This window comes from Schistocerca americana, chromosome 1, assembly GCF_021461395.2.
Source record: "Schistocerca americana isolate TAMUIC-IGC-003095 chromosome 1, iqSchAmer2.1, whole genome shotgun sequence".
Lineage (NCBI taxonomy): Eukaryota > Metazoa > Arthropoda > Insecta > Orthoptera > Acrididae > Schistocerca > Schistocerca americana.
The window spans coordinates 352,202,671-352,224,667 of record NC_060119.1 but is presented as its reverse complement, the minus strand read 5'-3'; the positions used below and the strand labels follow the sequence as shown (position 1 = coordinate 352,224,667).

The following is a 21,997-nucleotide window of genomic DNA, read 5'->3' as shown; positions in this document are numbered from 1 at the left end:
TCGGTGAGTTGTCTCTTTCATAAAAAGAAACTAAACTCCTCCCGAACAGGCCATGAAGGTCCAACGCTACCGAACGGCCGTCCTGTCATCCTCAGCCCACAGGCGTCACTGGATGCGGATATGGAGGGGCATCTGGTCAGCACACCGCTCTCCCGGCCGTACGTCAGTTTACGAGAGTGGAGCCGCTACTTCTCAATCAAGCAGCTCCTCAGTTTGCCTCACAATGGCTGAGTGCACCCCGCTTGCCAGCAGCGCTAGGCAGACCGGATGGTCACCCATCCAAGTGCTAGCCCAGACCGACAGCGCTTAACTTCGCTCATCTGACAGGAAACGGTGTTACCACTGCGGTAAGGCCGCTGGCCTGTCTCTTTTATACAACATAAAAATTTCGCCGCCACTAGTGAAACATTTGTAACCCTTTTGACAGCTAAACATACTACATATCAAATGTGGCTAACATTGTACAGATGCTATTTAGACATATTTTGCAGCACAACTACTATAAAATGACGCGAGTCGAAATAAGACAACAGACGAAATTATAAAATTAAAGCTACTTTTTGAACGTATCTCACACAAACAAGAGGCACCAACCCATTTTCTACGTTTCGTACAACAGTATGTAAAAGAAACATTTGATAAGCTATGGATTGGTCGAGGAGGAGCAGTATCATGGACTACCAGGTAACCTGACCATAAACCCTTAGATTCGTGCTTTATGGAGCATTCAGAGGTATGGGTGTATTTCACATTCTGACGTTATAGGAGCGTGCGTCCTACTGGACAAAATCCGAGCTGCTAGGCGTGTTCATATGAGCTCGTGATTCTTTCTAAAATGTTCAAATGTATGTGAATTCCTTAGGGACCAAACTGCTGAGATCATCGGTCCCTAGACTTACACACCACCTAAACTAACTTATGCGAAAAACAACACACACACCAGTGCCCGTGGAAGGACTTGGACCTTCGGCGGGAAGAGCGGCGCAATCCGTAACATGACGTCTCAAACCGCGCGGCCACTCCATTCGGTTGTGATTCTTTGAGGAATCCTGAAGCACATGTTAGTATGAGTGATAACCTCGCTGAGTAGCTCTTGAAGCGTCAAGAGACAGATGGTTGTGATAGAACAGTGAAAGTTGGCTGTGTTGCCTGTATGTACGGCAATAAATGGCTCTGAGCACTATGGGACTTAACATCTGAGGTCATCAGTCCCCTAGAATTCAGAACTACTTAAACCTAACTAACCCAAGGACATCTCACACATCCAAGCCCGAGACAGGATTCGAACCTGTGACCGTAGCGGTCGCGCGGTTCCAGACTGAAGCGCCTAGAACCGCTCGGCCACAACGACCGGCGGCAATAAATATTCACCATACTTTCATGACGCTTCTAGTACTTCGTCAGCCTTCAGCGGACTAAGTACCAGCTGAGGCAAAGATACCGTCTCAATATCGATATTCCTGAAGCAGGAAACTCTTTGCGCACCAGGAACACGTGCGTCTTTGTTATCATGATGCGCTAAAATGAGTGCGGTACAACTGGCACTGTGCTGAAATCGTTCGATTTGATTGGGGTGATGGACTGATCCGAAGCTTAGACCGAGCTGTAAGTTAGGTTGAAAGGAGATAATTTCGTTGCGAATTGATGAAGCCAACGAATACTAATTCCAAAAGAAGGTTCTGATTACAGACTGACCTGTACCGTAGCCTAATGTCAACGGTCGCGTCATACGTAATCTGCCGATTTGAGCCGGACGCCAGCGGCACCGTACTCATTTTAGTTGCTCGTTTTGTTACGATGGGCAGAAGGAGAACACAGGTGTCATCTTTGTGTGAACAGGCAGTTTTAGAGTAACTACGGGACAGGGAGGACCTCCACCTGATGAGCTCCACCAGTGTAGGTAACACATCTCCAAACTTTCTTATACACGTTTCGCCAAAGGATTTTTATCATTCCCATTAATTGCATTATCTGTTAGAAACTGAAGCCACATTCTGAATATATTATAGTGTAATATATAAGGACGTATTATAATATGTATAAGAACAACCTTGAAGGATTAATAAGAATGGAAGATCAAGAATTAAGTGCTAGCATTAAACATGGTGTAAGACACGGATGCAGCCTTTCTTCCCTACTACTCAATCTCTACATCGAAGGTGCGATGAGGGAAAAAGAATTTTTTAAAAAAATCTTCAGTACTGGGATTCAAATTCAGGGTGAGAAGATGCTAAGGATAAGTTCTTCCACTGGCATGGCTATCCTCAGTGAAAACGTGGAAGAATTACAGAAAATACTGAATGGGATGAACAGCCTTCTGAGCTCAGAATATGGATTGAGAGTAAGTCGAAGAAGGACAGAAGCAGTGAGGCGTGATGGAAGTGACATTAGTGAGATACCTACCATCAAAATTAGGGGGGGGGGGGGGGGTGTCACGTAGTATACCCATATCTACATCACTACTCTGCAATTCACACCCAAGTGGTTCACAAAACCACTTTCAGACTACTTCTCGAAAGTTCCACTCTCGAATAGCTCGTCGGAAAAATAAAGGCATAAATCTATCTGTGCGAGCTCTGAATTATTTTATTTCTCCCGTTCTGTGTGGGAGTCAACAAATTATTTTCGCACTCGACGTAGAAAGATGATATTGAAATTTTGTTAAAAGATCTCGCCGCAGCGAAAGGCGTCTCTGTTTTTATGGTTGCCACCTCGGATTGCATTTGACATCCGTGGCACTCTCTCCCCTATTTCGCGATGGTACAAAACGAGCTGCCTTTCTTTGAAATTTGTTGATGTCCTCTGTCTGTAAGGATCCCATACCTCGGACCAATAGGCTAGCAGAGGACGGACAAGCGTTGTATGTGTTAGTAGATTTGTTGCACCTTCTAAATCTTCTGCCAGTAAAACACAGTCTTTGGTTCGCCTTTCTATGTGGTGGGCCCAATTTAATTTGTTTACAATTGTAATCCCCAGACATTTAGCTGAACAGACATTCTTTGAATTTGTATTATTTACACTGTAACAGAGTTTTAATGGATTCTTTCTAGTACTCGTGTGGAGAACATCACATTTTTCATTATTTAGAGTCAAGTGCCCCCGTTTGCTCCATACAGATATCTTGTCTAAATAATTTTTTAAACTGATCTTTTAATGGCTATTAGACAGTAAACGACAGTATCATTTCCAAACAATCTGAGGAATGCTGTTCAAATTGTCTCCCAAATCGTTGGCATAGGATCGAAACAGCAGAGGGCTTATAACACCTACAAGGGGAACGCCAGATATCATTTTCCTTTTACTCGATGACTTCCTGCCAACTTAATTAAAACTCTCTTGTGAGGAACGGTGTCAAAAGCCTTCCGGAAATCTTGAAGTAGGAAATCAATTTTAGATCCCTTGTCGATAGTACACATTAATTCATGTGAATAAAGAGCCAGTTGTTTTTCACAAGTATGATATTTTCTGAATCTGTGCTATGTGTAAATAGATAATTTACTTCGAGGTGTTTCATAATCTTCGAACACAATATTATATAGAGGAGTGAAGGAATTCTGCTTCCTTCGCAGCAAAATAACAGAGGAAGCAGGAGGACATAAAAAGCTGACTAGCATAGACATGGAAGGCATTCCTGACCAAAAGAAACTACCAGTATGAAACATCGACCCTAATTTGAGGATCAAATTTCTGATAACATGCTTCTGGAGCACAGCGTTGTATGGAAGTGAACCATGGACATAAAAACAGGAGAAGAAGAGAATCGAAACGTTTGAGATGTGGAGCTATAGAAGGACGTTGAAGTATGTTTGAAGTGATAAGAAATGAAGAGAATCTCCGAGGAACATGCGAGGAAAGAAACATGCAAAAAACACAAACAAGGAGAAAGTGCATAATGATAGACTGTGTGTTAAAACATCAGGGAATAACTTCCAGCCGCGCGGTTAGAGGCACCATGTCACTGAATGCACGATCCCTCCTGCCGGAAGTTCGAGTCTTCCCTCGGGCATGGGTGTGTGCGTTGTTCTTAGCATAAGTTAGTTTAAGTAGTGTGTAAGTCTAGGGAACGATGACCTCAGCAGTTTGGTCCCTAAGGAACTCACACACATTTGAACATTTTGAATAACTTACATGCTAGTGGAGGGAGCCGTAGAGGGTAGAATCTATAAGGGAAGACAGCGCTGGAGTATATCCAATAGATAATTTAGGACGGTGGGTGCTAGTGCTACACGGAAGTGAAGGGGTTAACACAAGGCAGAAATTCGTGGCAGGACGCACCAAACCAGTCAGACTACTGATGGCCCAAAGAAAGTCAGAATTTAGCTTAGATGGTTTTGCGAATCTTAGCGCACTTAATGACCAGTCGGTTTTCGACACACGTTCTTACACACAGGGTTGTTCTTGCTTCCGTTAATTGCCCTGTATATTTTATTATACTCATTCTCGATGTGACTGTCAACGCCTTTTTATAATGATGATCATTTTAAGAGCTCGCGAGCCTTGCATTTTCTGTGAAATGTTGTCAAGTACTGAGCCATGCGTAAGGTTACATTGTCACTGGAACGCCTGTTATGTTTGTCTAAGTATGGATTAATTTCAATATGTTGATGCTGATTTCATATACCCACTGCATAATCTTCCATAATCCTAAGATCGTCTTTCTCTGTGGTCTCGATTTCACCTTTTTGTAATAGATTGAGCTGCTTGGATGTGCCACTGCACACAACTGCTACATAAACGTTCTTATTTTCAGCTTATGACGTTATTTTGTAGCTGCGTGAGTTACAAGATGCGAAACAGATTTCTAAATATCAGCCAGAACTTACGAAAGAAAAAGCATACAAAAGTTTCATTCAGGTACTAAAACCAAAAAAGTTGCAACAGAGTGGCCCATATCTTAACAAGTACTTGTAGAAAGGAAATACTGATTGCATAAAAGCGAGCGGTAAGAACAATATGTGACGTTCAGCCACGAACGTAATGTAGGTACCTCTTCAGGAAGCCAGACTTTTTAACTGCTCAGTCACAATACATACATTAGCTAATCACATTCGTCATAAATAATCCATCACACTTTGAGGAGAACAGAGATGTCCATACCTACAACGCTAGAAGGGAAAGGTGACCTTTATTGCCCACTGTTAAAGCTATCACTGATTCAGAAAGGAACATGCAGCAACAAAAACTTTTGATCGTTTTCCCAATAACATAAAATGTCTGACAGGCAGCGAAGCAAGTTTTAAATCGAATGTAAAATCCTGCACATCTCCTCCTATTCCATTGACGAATTTTTACTTAAAAAGAGGTAGCCAGTAAAAAACAAATAAATTAATAAATTTAAATGTAGTTGCAATAGTAGGACTCAAAGTAATAGGTTCATTAGTGTTAACACTATTCAGAAATATATATCCTGTAAACTGAGTCGTTGTACATCATTTCCATAAAAGAATCGTTCAAATGGTCAGTGGAACACGTAAGCGACTAACAAACGTTACGGACATAGGTTAATAGCAATTTTTTTGTAGTTTTGACCAGTACGGTCCCCTGTAAGAATGTGGGACCTTTTTTATAAACCCCTTGTAGTTCATTTGATAATTAATGCGACAGTAACATGTCGAGATTACTCGTTTATGTCTTAAAGAAATATTTGCATTTATTTAGGGCATACAACACGGCCATACCGCATGTAAGAGCGTTCTCCGCTTTGGTAAGGCTTCAGATAACGCCAGCAGCTCTTCGGACTCTGCCCGCACCATGTAAGAGTTAAGTGCTCGCGGCCTGGTGAACCACGTGAGCGAGAGACTAGCTCCTTCACTTGCCGCGAGTACGCACTCCACTTTTCTGGCCCTCGAGCCGTTTGTGTGGCACATCTGAGAAGGATGCGGTGTCCTCTCCAGGAGGGCACTCTGTCGTAAGCAGGCTGTCAGCGCCAGCGAAACACAAACCGCAGCGCCGCCTCTGAAGACACGGGAGCGCGGCCGCCTTTCCACATTCGTTTCGTTTGTGCGCCGTCTGTGACTTTCTTTTGGTCCACTTGGCTTCATCGACACAGCCGCGATATAAATTGCGGGAGCCGTGCGTTTACCGAACACGCGTGATAAATGTCTTCTCATCGACCCGAGGTTACGCCTGAAGTAGAAATGGGAAGCACCAAAAATTTTGCGATTCTGCTGCAAGTAACTGAAAATTTCAAATGCTGGCAACACTGTCAGAAATATTGTCTCAGCGTATCCACCGTGCACTCAAGCTTGCCAACCTATAATCTGCAAATAGGACACTTTCACTTGAACTACAAACTTTAAAAATATACTGGATAACAAAAAAAAGGTATGCACCTAAAAGAGGGGGAGGAAACAAAATGAAACTTCACAGTGATTACAAAATCGAGTCAAATCTACAAAGAACTTCGCAATTTGAGCCCACTTATTACGACGTTGCTACCTCTTTGGCCTGCGTGTATGCAACGATAAACTTGAGAAGGATGTCGTAAGGCCGTTGTATCCTCTCCTGGCGTAAGCTGGTCCACAACTGAATCCTCATGTTCTGGATACTGACACTGGGACGGAGCTCACGTCCAAGCTGGTCGCATACATCTTCTGTCAGGACAGATCTGGGGTTCTTGCTGGCCACAGTTTTACCTTATCATCACGTAGGCACTTCAGAGAGACACGTGCCACGTGCGGATGAGCATCGTCATGTTGAAAAATGGCAGTGTGATAGTGTCGCATGAGGGACACGTGAGGACGCAAGATGCCCGCGACGTATCGCTGTGCAGGCAGAGTTCCCTCAGTCACTACCAGTCGGGACCTGAGGTCAGACCCGATGGTTCCCCATCCCTTGACGCCAGCTGTAACACCGCTGTACCTCTCCAGAATATTGGAAGAGCAGTACCACTCGCAACGTAGCCGCTATAGTCGCTGACGATGGTGCCCTTGTGTAGAGCAGAACTGCTATTCATCTTTGAACACACTGTGGAGCCATTCATCAGCAGTCATGCCACCACTCCAGAAGCAGCCGTTTTTGTTGTGGTTTTAGTGGCAGTCTACGCACTGGATGGTAATACCCTAGTCAGGCTGCTGCTCGTCTCCAATCAGCGATGTAGGATGACACAGAATGTTGCAAGGAGGCCATTACTTGCTCTCGGATAGTAGGCGCAGGTGCGTAGAGTTTACGATGTGCTTGGTGCACTTCATGGCGTTCCTCCTTTATGTTGGTCAGACGTGGTCTAGCGAAAACTTGCCTACGAATATGTCGCAAAACTCAATCAGGAAATACAAAAGGACAGGTTCCGTTTCGGATGCAAACAGATCTGGAAGACCAAAGAGGGCAATACGTCAATAAGGGTGTTAGTAGCTACGGCCAGGAGTCCGATAAAGAGGACCCAAAGTATGTTTGTGCAAATGGGTATCAGCCAAAACAACGAGAACGGCAATGTGCGGCCTAAAACATGGAAAGTATAGAACGATGCAACGGTTGGACGAACAGTTTCCTGGACATTGGATCGTTCGATGTCGTCTGGTGAAGTGACCACCCCAGTCACAAAACCTCTCTCTAGTGTACTTTTTTTTTCTTTACTGTTATTTTAATACCTTACAAAAGGTAGGCTGGCAGCGGCCTATCTACACCACTCTTCAGCCACAGAAAGACAAATGGTAAACATGGAGACAGAAAAACAGACATACATGAATGGTAAAAACAGGAGACAGATAAGAGAGGATGTGAAGGTGTTCGTGGAAGGCACTGGTTATACAAATAATTTCAGCAGTGAACACAAACGTAGACAAAGAGTTTCACACACGAACAAAGGATCACACTGAAGAAGAACACTGACTCACTGACTGACATTGGTGATGATCTTTGGCGCACTGAACAAACTGAGGATATGGAGGGCGCCTGCCACTGGGTGCAGGAGACGGGCAGGGGGGGAGGAGGGGGAGAAGAAGCCAATGGGAGAAAGAAAGTGTGAGGGGAAGGGGGAGGGCAGGGTCAGGTGTGGAAGCCTGGGGAGGGGAGGAGGTTGGTTCAAATGGCTCTGAGCACTATGGGACTTAACTTCTGAGGTTATCAGTCCCCTAGAACTTAGAACTACTTAAACCCAACGAACCTAAGGACATCACACACACCCATGCCCTAGGCAGGATTCGAACCTGCGACCGTAGCGGTCGCGCGGTTCCAGACTGTACCACCTAGAACCGCTCGGCCACACCGGCCGGCGGGGGAGGAGGAAGTCGGAGAACTGGGAGAGAGGAGGGGGGAGGGAGAAAGGAAGGTGAGAGGAGCCCTAGAGGAAAAGGGGGAAGGTAAGAAAGGAAGGGGAGGATCAGAACTGATAGGAGGGTTAAATGGATGAAACGAGGACGTCTTCAAGAAGGGGGAGATGGCGGAAGCCATCTTGGGCAAGGGTGTGGAGAGTGTGAATATGGAGAGCAGGTGGGATGCAAGAGCATAGGCGAGGTAGCGGGGTGGTGTGGGAGAGGATGGGAGAGACAAGTGGGTGGGGAAGATCGAGCTTGCAGGAGGTGTAAAGGATCTGTATCCATTTGAGGAAAAGGAGGAGGTGTGGGAAAGGGATCAAGACATAAAAGATCTCTCTGTGGGGGAGGGGAGGCAGATGTACTTTTTTTTTCTTTATTGTGTTTTTCAAACCCGTACAAACAGGCAGGCCGTCAGCAGCATGTTACGCCGCTGTTCAGCCATAGAATAGATAAATAAACAACAGAAAGAATACACAGAAGTGACATAACGGTGGGTAATAAAACAGTAGACACATAAAGACAAACACGGAGCCGTTCACAATCGACGATAATCCACACTACAAACTGTTGACATGATGCACAAACACTGAAGATGGCGATGGCACAGGTGAACAATGGAGTGCGACAGTGAACACTGAACACTAAACACGACGGCACACACGAGACACTGATGGCAATGATCTTCGGTGCGCGAATGTCCACATAGCTTGTGCGAGTCCGGGGACCTGCCCAGAGGGGAAGAAGGCTGAGGGGGGGAGAGGGGAGAACAAAGATGCCAATGGCTGAGGAGATGGGGAGGTAGGAGTAGAGGGACAGGGGAGGAGAATCCCGGGGGAGGAGTGGGGAGAAATGGAGGAGGGAGGGAAGAGGGAGAGAAGGGGGGTGCCCAAAGGAGCAAACACGGGAAGAGGGAGGGAGGATCAAAGTTGGTAGGAGGGGTAGATGGAGGGGAGGAGGGCATCATCAGGGAGAGGGAGCTGGCGGAAGCCACCTTGGGAGAGGGTAAGGAGGGTGGAGAGATGGAGCCCGGGTGGGACGTGGGAATACAGGTGCAGCAGCAGGCGGGGGTGGGAGAGGATGGTGGAGACAAGCGGGTGAGGAGGATCTAGTTTTTGGGAGGTGTACAGGATCTGTATCCATTCAAGGAAAAGGAGGAGGTGGGGGAACGGAATGAGGTCGTACAGGATCCGCATGGAGGAGGGGAGACGGATGCGATAGGCGAGGCAGAGAGCATGGCGTTCAAGGATCTGAAGGGATTTGTAAAAGGTAGGGGGGCGGAGATCCAGGCAGGATGGGCATAACAGAGGATAGGGCGGATGAGGGATTTGTAGGTGTGGAGGATGGTGGAGGGGTCCAGACCCCACGTACAGCCGGAAAGGAGCTTGAGAAGAAGGAGTCGGGAGCGTGCCTTGGCTTGGATTGTCCGGAGATGGGGGGGGAGGATCAAAGCTGGTAGGAGGGGTAGATGGAGGGGAGGCGACGGTCGAGGGTGACGCCAAGGTACTTAAGGGTGGAGGTGAGAGCGATAGGACGGCCATAGATTGTGAGATAGAAATCAAGGAGGCGGAAGGAAGAGGTGGTTTTGCCTACAATGATCGCCTGGGTTTTGGAGCGACTGACCTTGAGCAACCACTGGTTGCACCAAGCGGTGAACCGGTCAAGATGGGATTGGAGAAGGTGTTGGGAACGCTGCAGAGTGGGGGCGAGGGCAAGGAAGGCGGTGTCATCGGCAAAGTGGAGAAGGTAGACGGGGGGTTACGGCGGCGGCATGTCCTCCGTATACATGTACTTTTATCTGTCAGCCCAATTAAAATCCATTGTGTACCCACAGAAAATCCGTGATGTTTACCATCTTACAAGAAGAAACACAGTAGCTTCCCAACAAATAAGAAGAGAAACATTAACGTCTGTTCGCCAGAAGTGATTAGAACGACTGTCATTTTGTGTCGATATGGAAAGGAAACATACAGAACACATCCTGTAATAATACACGATCCAGTCACATTAATGCGACCACTTCCTATGTTCGACTTCGACGTGCAGTAACCACTCACAGACGGCAGGTGGCAGCACTCGTAGTGGATGTTGTACAAAATGTGTCGAGGGGGACGCGGAAAAAAGGTGCAGTCGATATCGTAATGTGGGAAAAGAGCGATTTATCTGACGTCCAAAGGGTATGATCATTGGCATTCGGGCCCAGGGTGGTAGCGTTTCTGAAACGGCTAAGTTTGTCAACCGTTCGCGTGATACCGTGGTTAAAGTATACCGTGCGTGGCAAAATGGTGTCGAGGCATCTGTGGTGCACAACGGATCATAGATATCAGGAGCGAATGGTTCAAAAGGCTCTGAGCATTATGGGAGTTAACATCTGAGGTCATCAGCACCCTAGAACTTAGAACTACTTAAACGTAACTAACCTAAGGACATCATACACATCCATCCCCGAGGCAGGATTCGAGCCTGCGACCATAGCAGCAGTGAGGTTCCAGACTGAAGCCGCTCGGCCACAGCGGCCGGCGGAGCGAATGGGTTACATTAGGTTACGTTAGGTCAGGTCAGAGATGTGTACGGGCGAATAGACGTGCAACTGCAACTGTTGAGCAACTGACCGCCCAAATGAGCCGAGGTGCTAAGAAAAATTTCTTTTCAACGACTGTTCAATGAAAGTTGCTGCGTACGGGTTTCCGCAGCATGTGCCTCGTTCATGCACCCGTGCTGGTTGCTATTCAGTGGCGACGAAATCTGGAATTTCCACACCAGTACATGCCACTAGACGTCCACTGAGCGACGACAGGCGGCCTTTTCAAATGAATGGCGTTTTATGCTCTATCAGACAGATGGCCTCTGGCGTGTACGGAGTGTAACGTCTGAAAGCAAACTCCTTGTATGCGCCGTGGTCTGGGGAATGTTTTTTTGGAGTTCCCTGGGTCATCTCGTCATTCTGGAAGGCACAATGTTTTAACAGAAATATGCATTATCCCTGGGGACCATGTCCATCCCTACATTCAGTCTGTTTTCCTGGTCATGATGGCATTTGCCAGAAGAGTAATGTAACATGTCACATACACTACTGGCCGTTAAAATTGCTACACCAAGAAGAAATGCAGATGATAAATGGGTTTTCACTGGACAAATATATTATACTAGAACTGACATGTGATTACATTTTCAGGCAATTTGGGTGCATAGATCCTAAGAAATCAGTACCCAGAACAGCCACCTCTGGCCGTAATAACGGCATTGATACGCCTGGGCATTGAGTCAAACAGAGCTTGGATGGCGTGTACAGGTACAGCTCCCCAAGCAGCTTTAACACGATACCACAGTTCATTAGGAGAAGTGACTGACGTATTGTGAGGAGCCAGTTACTCAGCCACCATTGACCAGACGTTTTCAATTGGTGAGAGGTCTGGAGAATGTGGTGGCCAGGACAGCAGTCGAACATTTTGTGTATCCACAAAGGCCCGTACAGCACATGCAACATGCGGTCGTGCATTATCCTGCTCAAATGTAGGGTTTCGCAGGGATCGAAAGAAGGGTAGAGCCACGGGTCGTAACACACCTGAGATGTAGCGTCGACTGTTGAGAGTGCCGTCAATGCGAACAAGATGTGACCGAGACGTGTAACCAATGGTACCCCATACCATCACGCCGGGTGATAGGCCAGTATGGCGATGACGAATACACGCTTCAAATGTGTGTTCACCGCGATGTCGCCAAACAGGGATGCGACCATCATGATGCTATAAACAGAACCTGGATTCATCCGAAAAAATGACGTTTTGCCATTCGTGCACTCAGGTTCGTCGTTGAGTACACCATCGCAGGCGCTCCTGTCTGTGATGCAGCGTCAGGGGTAACCGCAGCCACGGTCTCCGAGCTGATAGTCCATGCTGCTGCAAACGTCGTCGAACTGTTCGTGCTGATGGTTGTTGTCTTGCTAACGACCCCATCTGTTGACTCAGGAATCGAGACGTGGCTGCACGATCCGTTACAGCCATGCGGATAAGATGCCTGTCATCTCGACTGCTAGTGGTACGAGGCCGTTGGGATCCAGCACGGCGTTCCGTATTACCCTCCTGAACCCACCGATTCCATATTCTGCTAACAGTCATTGGATCTCGACCAACGCGAGCAGAAATGTCGCGAAAGGATAAACCGCAATCGCGATAGGCTACAATACGACCTTTATCAAAGTCGGAAACGTGATGGTACGCATTCCTCCTCCTTACACGAGGCATCACAACAACGTTTCAGCACGCAATGCCGGTAAACTGCTGTTTGTGTATGAGAAGTCGGGAAACTTTCGTCATGTCAATACGTTGTAGGTGTCGCCACCGGCACCAACCTTGTGTGAATGCTCTGAAAAGCTAATCATTTACATATCACAGCATCTTCTTCCTGTCGCTTAAATTTCGCGTCTGTAGCACGTCATCTTCGTGGTGTAGCAATTTTAATGCCCAGTAGTGTAGTTTGCAATGTACGTGCGTGTGTCGAAGAGCACCAGGACGAGTCTTGCCGTACTCCCTTGACCACCAAACTCCCCGGATTTAAACCCAATCGAGAATCTGTGCAACCACCTCGATCGGGCTGTTCGCGCCGAGGATCTTCAACAGAGAAACCTAGCGCAGCTGGCCACGGGGCTGGAGTCGACACGGCTTCACATCCTTGTCGGTGCCTTCCAGAAACTCAATGACACTCTTGTTGCGCGTCTCGCAACAATCCTCGCTGCAAAAGGTGGTTATTCAGGCTTTTGACAGATAGTCACATTAATGTGAGTGGACAGAGTAGAATCTTATGATACCGTCTATAGAATTAAAAGAAACATGTCACCGATTTCATCATTTGTGTAGAGATTTGCGACGCGCCCTGTATAATTATGTGATTATGTTAATTGTCAAATTGCTGGAAAAATATTGACCATAAGTGAATAGCAAAAATTTGATAGGCCATATCTCCACGAGATGCCTCGACAGAGTGTTCTAAATGTGCCGGATCTGCAACGGTCGAACAACCATGTTGAAATTAATAGACCCCGTAATAAAAGCCGGAGCGTTGTTGCTCAGTCTCTGAGGGTTTTCGCCAACCTAGCTTTATTATCAGCCAATGGCCTTGCCGCAGAGTGAACACCGTTCGCATCACATCACCGAAGTTAAGCGCTGCTGGGCTGGGCTAGCACTTGGATGGGTGACCATCCGGTCTGCTGAGCGCTGTCGGCAGGCGGGGTGCACTCCGCCCTTGTGAGTAGAGATGGTCACTCTGCTCCTAAATTGATTCAAAGAGCCATACCTTTCTAAAGAGTGGATAACGGATGATTCAGAAAAAAATGAATGGTAGCTTATCTGATTTCAAAATGCGTTTCTGGTGGTTGTAATGAGCGGGAAGAAAATTCTGCACTAGGCTGCTGTAATGGCACCCCAAGTCACATCGTTAAAAAAACGTTTCTCAAGCTACAAAAATGTGCCATTGACCATGTGCACATGTGAATTTGCAAACGTTATTATTGCATGAAGGTTCCCTCATCCATGAAAGCAGAAAATAAAGGAAGCTCTGTTTTTTCCAATTTATTGACTTTTGGACAGTATCAATTCAGCCATTTCAGTAGTAATGCCAATTATGATGATATATATGAAAGTGAATGGAAAAGAAAATTTTCGATTTTGTTGGGAACTGAACCTGTGAGCATTTACTTCTCACTCCGCCGCACTGACCCCACTGCTACCGAGGCAAAGGAAAGTCAAACTCCTCAGAATTATATTTTAACGCAGAAAACACTTCCATAATGTTTCCATTCTTGATTTCGAAAGAATATCTCAGATTTCAGAAACTCAAGAAACGTTTAAATGTTTTTGAGTGAGTTGTTACTTCTTATCCTTTGACTTAGCATCGCACACATAATGCATTGGCAGCGATCATACAAGCTGCAATCTTCGGCCACCTCGTGGTCGGTGCGTGTGGGGAACGATCCAGGCATCACTCCTCTCCCAATATCTCAGCGCTCCGCACCACTATCACCGATCGGACTGTAGGCTGTCTCACTGGCTCACTGCTCCCAGGCATTCTTAAGGATCAGATTGCGAACTAGCTCACTGCTCCCCACCAAGGCAACTAGCTCTCGCGGACGAAATCACACGGATCAGACCACATAGCGACTTGTGACGTCACTCTGTTCCTTGTGCTCTTGGCTACTCCCTTTCATGACTGATCACGTCTCCATCCGAGTTCTGCTCTTAATTCTTTGTATCCTTATTTTATCTCTTCTAGTCGCCAGCTTCTTGTGTTTGAAGCAAAAAACTAAATATGGAAATATGCCCTATTCCAAATGGTTTCTGAGATGAAACATATTTAAAGTTGCTTTTGTACGTTTTCCTTGAATAACACGAAATTCGCGGCCTCTGGCGAAAACTTGTCACAGTACAAAATTAAACTACATCAAATTTCCTTTAAAAGGGTCCCATTCATTTTTCTCAAGGACTTTTAGGTTGCGTGAAGAGAGCGAGAGAATATGGAAATTCTTGCACAATGCGCATGCATTGAGATAGGTAAGTCAATTTCAGGTACTTTCTCCTACATCAAAATATTCATCTCGAATTAGTCTACACTACTATGGTACATTGTAGACAATGACAATGTGCTGAATAATAAAGAAAATAGCTAACAATGTACATTAAATATGTTCTATCTCGGAAACCGTTCAGAAGAGTGAATATGTCCACATGAAGCTTTTTGCTTCAAATGATCTTTCCTGTCATATTCTTGAGTATTGACCATTCATCCTGGGACAACCTGTGTATTATGTTTAATTTTTTATTAATTCATTTAAACCGAACAGATTAATGCCCTCAGGAGCCCTCTTACATCAGACCAGTTTTACATGTAATTACAAAACTTATTAAAATCACATTAATTTAAAAAATCATAATATTTTTAATATGATATCTCTTCTTCTTTTTTCTGCATATAGTAGGCATTTGCCTGTTACCCTCTCTTGGCTGAAATTGTTGATTTTCCACGGGCTTCCTAAATATCTCCTGCACAATGGGTAAAAATTATCATCAATTTTGGTAATTTATGATCTTCCATTCTTTTGACATAATCCTTCCAGTTGTTTCTGTAAAATTTAATCTGCTGATTTAAATTTTTCTCTCACAGTTCTTTTCTGATGTCTACATTCACTCTCTCCTCGGAAGAATGTACCCACCTACTCTTCTTAGCAATCGGATCTCTTGTGCTTGTATTATGATGGGAACGAGTGTTTCTACTGCGTTATCCGGGAAACAGCTTCAGGGTCTAGGGAGCAGTAGTTATTATGAGCAGTAGTGGATCAATAATAAGCTTGATTATTTGGACTGCGAGGCGGTCCTGTACAGTAAATGCTGAACTGGAGGATTTCTCGACAATGTTGACAGCTCAAGAAAGAATTTTTCGCAACTACCTTCATTTACCATTACGAAATATCTAGTAAGTCTATGTTTTGTTTACGTTTCAAAGGTTATTGCTAAATTCAAGTGTAGGTTTAGCTCCTTGGTTGGATCAACGGAATCAGCTGCAGCTTCTATTTTGCGTACTCTACGCTAATTCACAGAAGCTTTTCCATAAAGCATCTGGTCTTTACGTTTTAGATAATTGTATTGGCATGTCTTAGTTATCGTTTCTCTCACTCTGATTGATTATATTTATTTTCTGCATGTAATCAGTTTTATTTTCAGGGGTAGGAGGGCGTTTGTGAGTCCGATGTGTAGTGGTGGGGACCTGACTAAAGCTGCATTATGGATAGGTGCAAGCTGAAATACTGTTGCATTTGAAGAAGAAACTACACACTTTAATTTCACAGTGATGGGGCAGAATATTTATGTTAGTGTTCCTAACATTATTTGCATGATCCTAAGTCGAATCGAATTTTGAAACGTCAGTTTTGAAGCAGGCTACCCCGCATACTTTCAGAGGTCTGTAGAGTATGCACATTAGGCAATTTTTTAAAAAGGGATTTGATATTTACGAACATATATTTTTGTTTCTTTTTGTATTAATTAGTATTGGATTTGAGTAGCATGGTCGGTAATAAGTCAAAGTGTTTGTATGCCACCACTCCACCTCGTCATCGGTTACTTCTGTGATGTCTTAGGACAATTGAGTCTATATTTAGGGAACTGGAGAGCGCGCTTGGCTTGAGCCAGTTGTCAAAGTGAATTAGAAGAAGGACATAGATGTCGATATTCTGAAATATACGGCGGAATTCGTCGAAATGAGATGAAAGTGACGGCCAACTATGTTCTACAGTACCAATACAAACACGCTGGTAGAAATAGTGGCTACATGAGTAGACAAGTTCGTAGCTCCTAAAGCACTGACTTTAGAGTTCATTTGTACTTCTTTTTTTTAGCCTTTATCCGCACCATTATCCTTTTATCTTTTGTTCACATGCTATTTAGCCCAAATTCGGATATCACATTATTCAAAATTTTTATCTTTCAGCAGTGAAATACTATCATATTGTCAGGCTTGTCTTCACGAGTTTCTTAATCACTACGACACTGTTTCAGACTGACGTATATGATAAAAACTTCACGATTGTGGCTCTAGGTTTCGCAGATCACAACTTCCGTCATCCTACTTTGTATCTTCTGATTATAGAAGGTGCTGCATATACGGTATATTTGCTCTCACTTTAAGCTTTTACAATGTTAAATGGCTATGTTAATAGCAAACGATTTAATTTTATCAGTGTACTTTCAGTGCTGAACAACAATGTGGTATCCACATTTCCTTCGCCTAGAAGAAGTACGAGCGATGTTCGGTACCATTTTACCAAAATGGAAGAAACAGAAAAATGCCGCTAATCTCAGCAGATAACTGTCATGGCTTCTGGCTCATCATCAAACCTGAAAAGACATGTGAAATCGAAGCATCCTAAAATACCTCTGGAACAATGTGGGTCAGGAAGCCGATCAAGATCACCATCAATCGCTGCAGAAACTCGAGAAATCATTTCTCGTGGACTGTTCTCACTGACGTCTCTTTCACCTCGGGTGAAGGTATTCTCCCAGAAAGGCAAATTGAGTATGAAGCACTATCCAGCCCATCAGCGTCATCAGGGTCTCGATCAAGTCCTGATTTATCTCGTTTGTCGTGCCCTCAACCTCAACTGCTTTTCATTTACAACAACCAATAAGTAATTTTTTAATATTATAAATCCTTTAACATTAAATAAATGCATGACATTCAGGATCCATAGATTCCATATCCGTACACGTCCATCCACTCGACAGAATCTAAAACGAGACTCGTCCGACCAGGCAACATGTTTTCAGTCATCAACAGTCAAATGTCGGTGTCGATGGTTCCAGGCGAGGCGTAAAGCTTTGTGTCGATCAGTCATCAAGAGTACACGAGTGGGTTTTCGGCTCCAGAAGCCCATATCGATAATGTTTCGTTGAATGGATTGCCCAGCATTGAAATATGCAGAAATTTGCGGAAGGGTTGACTTCTGTCATGCTGAACGATTCTCTTCAGTCGTCGTTGGCCGCTTTCTTGCAGAATCTTTTTCCGGCCGCAGCGGTGTCAGAGATTTGATGTTTTGCCGGATTCCTGATATTCACCGTACACTTGTGAAATGGTCGTATGGGAAAATCCTCGTTTCATCGCTATTTCGGAGATACTGTGTTCCATAGCTCGTGCGCCGACTATAACACCACGTTCAAACGCACTTAAATCTTGTTAACCTGCCACTGTAGCAGCAGTAATCGATCTAACAAGTGCGCCAGACACTTGCTGTCTTATATAAGCGTTGACGACCGCAGCGCCTTATTCTGACTGTTTACATATCTCTGTATTTGAATACGCATGCCTATACCAGGTTCTTTGGCGCTTCTGTGTATTACAGACTGGTCGAAAGTGGAAGCGGATGTGGCGCACGATAGCGTCCGACATATGTTTCTGCGGATTCAGATCAGGTGTACTTGGTGGCCAAGACATCAACGTGAGTTCACTCTAGTGCTTCTGAATAAACGATAAACCGTTCAGTGTACAATTATACTATAAAACTAAGTATCACAGCTCGTATGTGACTTTTAAACGAAATCTAAGACAAGTAAAGACTCGAATTTTTACTAAGTCTTTAGCGCCGCAAAAGCTATACAAACAAACTCTGGAAGCGATATACCATTGTGTAGCTTCCAATGATATCTGAAGTGCTAACGTGTGAGGCCATTTTCGTCACAGTGGTGCTACAGGAAATTTGCATCGAATACCTCCGACTGAATTTAGTGCACTTTATAATCTACTAGTGTTCTTCTTCTTTCCTTCTTCTGCACTTCAAGTATTAGGCCTGTGCCTTTTACGGTGCCCGTCTCCTCCTCACTTCTTCAGCCTACCGGAATATAATTTCTAACTTTGTAAGGTAGCTTGCCGCAGTTCACTCTGTCGAGATGTTCATTCCATTTTCTTCTGTTATCCTCAGTTTTGTTTCTAATGTTTAAATATTTTTAATTCCTTCCTAATGTCCACCTTTTTTGATCTATCTATTGTGGTGAAGTCTTTCCAAACACTAAGAAATCTCGTTTCATCTCCCTGGATCTTACTTTCTTGTCGCTGGTGAATGACACACGAGTCATCTCCATAGAGTAATGTGAAGACGACCATTCTGCTCTAAAACTTCATTCGTTTTATTTACTGCGTATTGTTTTTTAAAGTACCTGTTTAATGTTCCACTTACGTTTCCAAATTTTGTTACTTTCTTGTCCATACCTTTGTTATAATCGTGTATAATATCACATCCTACATAATTGTAATGAGCGACCTGCTCTATTGCTGCAGCGTTCAGTACTATTTTTGTTCTTATGGGGTCGTTTTCTATCTTTGTGAATATAGTGATACTGTAGTCTTCGTCTATTTTTCATAGAGGTAAATTGCTTTTACGAGTCATTCTCTCCCTCAGTTAAAATTGTGATATCGTCCGCATATTAAATACATCTTTTCTAATACCTGGACCATTTATATCTAAGGCGGTTGCTGTGTTTTCGTATAGGCTTTTTAAGGTATTTATTAAATGTTGGATATATAATTCCTCTATTGCTACTTTGCAGAATGTTATTAGTTTGCAATAGGTTAAACATAGACAACTTTTTAAAATCTGAAATCAATAAATTAACAGGCTAAAAATGGGAAGAAACACAGAAAGCACAGTCTGGGTGTCTCTTCAAGGTCAATGTCATTGGAGTCTGAGCACAACTTCTGTCTGAGGAGATTAAGGTATAGCTGCCCTCTACGCGAAACATCTTTGAACACAGCAGTGGTTATTTACTGGACACGTTTCTATTAAAGGTATATGCACTTGGCTTCTACCTTCGAACCGACTTACGTCGTCAGTTACAGGAAAAACCCACGCTTTAATGTGGACTCCGAAACAGCATGCGCAATGTCGCTTTCCCCACTAAGGAATCATTTTCAGAGCTGAAAGCAGCGATAAGTGACAGCTGGATAAGTCAGGAATAGGGAAATTGTAGCTGACCTTTTAGAGAACCATCCTGGTACTAGCCAGAAATGATTTAGGAAAACCAAATGGACGTTGACCTGATGTAGATTTAAGTCCAATTCGTCGTGATACTATTCCTCTGACTTCAATTGTTTCTCTCTTTCAGCAATTTATTTGTGTTGTACAACATAGCACTTACAATAGCGAATTTCCTTAGAAAGAAGTCTTTCTGTTTTGAAACTGTGACAAGGGGCTTTTGTGAAGGCCAGATTTGAAGTTTCTTACTATAACTGAAACGCTCTTTCCTTCTGACCACAAATTATGTCACGGAACAGTCTGAGAATGTTCTACAAGCACTCCGACGTAAAAATTATAATCACCTTGTCGAATGGTTTTTTTTTATCCCGTCTTAACATGGACGAGCATCGTCAGCAGCGAAAGTAGCTTCGGGCTTGCCTCAAGTCATTAAGATGGGATCGCTATTTTTCATAGTACGAGGGATCTTCAATTAGTTACACATTATTACGACAATGGCAGTGACCTTTACTGAATACTGCACTAAACTTCAAAGCGACACATATACGTGGCACTATTTTTCAATGTAGTCACCAAGTCTCCGTAAACAATAATTGAAACGTTCCACCAATCGTTCACTTCCTCGATTATAGAAAACCGCTCCTTGGTCACACAGACGTTCGAGGACAGCTCTGTGAAAGTCCGCATAGTGGGAAAATCTTTCCCCTCAGATGTTCTTTCAGTTTGCCGAAAAGATGGCAACTGCAAGATGCATGACCTAAGCTATATGGCGGATGGTTCCAAACTTACCACTGAAAATGTCGATGCTAAGCTTATATTGTGCGCACCGTGTGTGCATTGTCGTACAGGGAAACAATGCCTTTGATTAATTTTCCACTCCTCTTGTTCTTTACGGTGTTGCCTTTGAGCGCAGGTGACAGAGATCGCAGAACAATTTTCCATACTGTAAGCGACCTCGAACGATGCAATGAGCACCACCTACACAGATGCGCATCTGCTGAGTAATGTCCACTGTAGTCACTCAGCGATTGCTGCGAATCAGTCCCTCGATTGCTTGAACTTTGTCGCCTGTGATCGATGTCGATGGCCTTCCTTCCTAATAAGCGTCACCCACATCTACGACCGTGGTCCAATTGTTGGCACCATTTCACAACTGCCGGTAGCGACACTGCATTTCGTCCACATACCGCCAGAACTTCACGGTGAATCTGTGTGCAATGCAGATGTTTTCCGATAATGCTGGTACTGCCCCGCGCGATTCAACTTTGGGTACGTTTCCAATTGCCACGGCGTTACATTCGCACACTAAGATACTACCGCAGGAAAAATGTCTCTGCAGGAAACCCTCAATAATTACTCTCTTCCATGTTTATTACGTAGTTGTTTTAGCGCGGGACGACACGTGTAACTCACTTTCTGAAGTTCCTATACATAAACTGACGCAAAAAAAAGCACACCAAAAAATAATTAACTTACAGTAACGAAATTTAAGGACTAAATTTGCCTAGGTAACATATTTAAGTGTTTAACGTTTCAAGATCACAGGTTAATGTAAGCGCGAAAAAATCCATTGCAAATATGAAATGCTGTCTCATTAATAACCGGTATAGCCGCCAGAATGTGTACTGCAAGTGTGGAGACGTGCATACATCGTGTTGTACAGGTGCTAGGTATTAGCTTGTAGGATGGATTTCCGTGCCTCTTGTACTTGGTCGGTCAGTATAGGGACAGATAATGTTGAAGTCGTCCCCCGATGACGTCTCATATGTCCTCGATTGGAAACAGATTTGTGATCGAACGGACCAACGCAACATTTCGACACACTGTAGAGTATATTGGGTTACTACAACTGTTTGTGGCTGAGCGTTATCCTGTTGGAAAACATTCCCTGGAATGCTGTTAAAAATGGCAGAACAACAGGTCGTATCTCCAGATTGGCGTACAGTTTTGAAGTCAGGGTGCGTGGAATAAGAACGAGAGAGCTGCACCTGGAACATGAAATCGCACCCCAGACCATAACGTCAGGTGTCTGTCCAGTGTGTCTTGGGCTTAGACTTGTTTGTTACAGACCCCGGGACCAATGAGCTCAGCAGTTTGGTCCCTTAGAAATTCACTCACAGTTACAGTCCCTCAACTGGCCATCTTCTAACCTACACACGGCCAGGACGTTTGGCTCGGAGCTGTCCTTTAAGTAACCGATGCGCAACAGTTCGTTGTGTCTCCGTGGTGCCAACAG

General features: G+C 44.4%; 1 pseudogene; it reads right to left on the bottom strand.

Annotated features, from left to right (window-relative positions):
* Nucleotides 1–243: 243 nt before the first annotated feature.
* LOC124555688 lies at nucleotides 244–361 on the bottom strand (annotated as a pseudogene).
* Between the last annotated feature and the right edge of the window lie 21,636 nt (nucleotides 362–21,997).